Source organism: Triticum dicoccoides, chromosome 5B (assembly GCF_002162155.2).
Source record: "Triticum dicoccoides isolate Atlit2015 ecotype Zavitan chromosome 5B, WEW_v2.0, whole genome shotgun sequence".
Taxonomy (NCBI): domain Eukaryota; kingdom Viridiplantae; phylum Streptophyta; class Magnoliopsida; order Poales; family Poaceae; genus Triticum; species Triticum dicoccoides.
The window spans coordinates 589,542,606-589,544,722 of record NC_041389.1 but is presented as its reverse complement, the minus strand read 5'-3'; the positions used below and the strand labels follow the sequence as shown (position 1 = coordinate 589,544,722).

Below are 2,117 nucleotides of genomic sequence, written 5' to 3'. Positions count from 1 at the left end.
TTGCTCTACGAGATAGATGCTGGACGTCAGATCGCCTAGCACGGCGAGGGCTGCCGCACCAGGACGTGTGCCGTTTTTTGTGACCAGGAGCAGGAAACAGTCAACCATCTACTACTCATGTGTGTCTTTGCCAGGACGGTCTAGACTGTGATATGCGAGGCCCTGGGGCGGCTGGACTGGGTGCCGGCACAACAGGACAACCTTGCACCTTGGTTATGCAGCAAACAAGGGCTGAACAAGAGCATGAAGGATCTACGTACCATCCTAGGACTAACAATGTGGGAACTATGGAAGCACGGGAATGCCATTGTCTTTGACGGCGCCCAACCTTCGTGTGAGGTGTTGCTATGTAAGATTGGGCTAGAGGGCTTAGTGTGGTTGTCGGCATGCCTACTAAAAGGGATGTAAACCCCTTCTTTAGTCGGGTAGCGAGGTGGACTAGGCGTGAGGAGTAGAGTGACTTAAATCGCTTGTAATTATGGTGGAGGCATTCTTTTACCCTTCTTTTTTAATATATAATATGCATACTCGTGCATATTCGAGGAAAAAAAATAAGAGTTCAGGATAGGGATGGAGACGGGCCATGATTGGACAAGGTGTTAATCGGGTGGTTTGGACTCCGGGACTTTTTGAATGGTTTGGACTCCAGGCAGGATTTTTTTTAATGATCGCTATTGGGCGTGTGATGGTGCGGGGACCAACGTCAAGCAATTAGTTTGACGTTTGCATTTTTAATGTTTCCCTGTATAGTTCACTCTCATATCAGCCGACAAGATTATGTCAATCAAACAACCGAAATGGACAAATATTAAAGAATGAATACCCATAAATTCCCGCAGTAACATTTTGAATTGAAGAGGCTATAAACATCAGCTGAGGAGTAGAAATTTTAGGAAATGACATTGATCAATAAGATTTAATTTGTATTGCTGGGACCCACTCAAAGAGTAGGCGCCCTTCAAAAATTAGTGTATGCTGCTTATTGTCACGCGCACACGGTATTCTTTAGTAAAAGGCGAAAGAATAGTTCGCTTTGTGCTCATGACGCAGCTGCGATGAATTGTTTGGCAGTACGCAGCTCCATTTTATAGCCGGTTCGCGATAGTCCCTTCCTTGGCCCGGCGATGTGGGACTATTATCATGGTACAGCGCTTCCTTGTTCGGCTGTTCGAGCTTGCATTTCTGTAGCGGGCCTCTTTCATTAGTGGTCCTAACGGCCCGTCGGGATCCTCTCCAGCTTGCGTCTGCCTTCTGCAGCTACTTTTTTTTGAGCGGGATGTCTGCCTTCTGCTGTGGTACCTACGGGCAAGCTTGGCTGCCGATCTAGTTAAGTAGTTTTTTTTAACATCACATAAGTGCTCATATACACACGCATACATTCATCCTTATGAACGCACACCCTATCACTATGAACACCTCCGAAAGACTGAGCCGACATATCATTTTGAAATTTACGAAGTCGTCGTAGGCACCTCGTCATCGACGGGAACGTCTCCTCCCACTGGATGTGCATCGCCGAAAATTCTGAAATGAATCCATGAATAAATGCAAACTCCAAAAATTGAACCCTAGTGGACTGGAGATATCACGGTCCCTCTAACCATCCAACCACAGGTTGGTTCGCGATCTCGTTAAGTAGTTTGTCTAGATTCTAACAATTCATTGTGCAATTAGTTTGAAACTTGTTTAGTTTTTCTTTTTGCGCGAATTGTTGCAGACTAGCGTTGTGCAGGAAGAAAACCATCACAAACGAATAGTAAAATGGTTGAGGTGGAAAGACAATCTGGGTCGCCGCACTCGCGTCGCCCCCCGCCCTGGGCGACTCAAGGGACCTCCAACCCTAGGCGCCGCCGCCGCCCTCTCCTCCTCCCCTCCTCGCGCCGTCGCCGGGTGAAACCCGCGTGGCAGATGGCGGCGGCGGTGGGATTTCCTCTCCCGACTCCCCTTCCTCCGCCGGCGGCGGATTTAGGCAGCATGCGGCGGTGTCCTGCGACGCTCGCGGTCGGGCGTGAGGTGGCAGAACTCAGCGAGCGGTGGCGAGGCGTGGGGTGCGCGGCGGCGGGCCTCGGTAGGCGGTGGTGGGTGCTGGGCTCGCGACGGCGCTCCGGCGTGTGCAG

General features: G+C 50.2%; 1 non-coding gene across 1 annotated transcript; it reads right to left on the bottom strand.

Moving 5' to 3' along the window:
* Positions 1–934: 934 nt before the first annotated feature.
* On the bottom strand, positions 935–1,052 carry LOC119313160. Its single transcript, XR_005151543.1, has one exon. It is a non-coding gene; the product is annotated as a U5 spliceosomal RNA (small nuclear RNA).
* Positions 1,053–2,117: the final 1,065 nt, after the last annotated feature.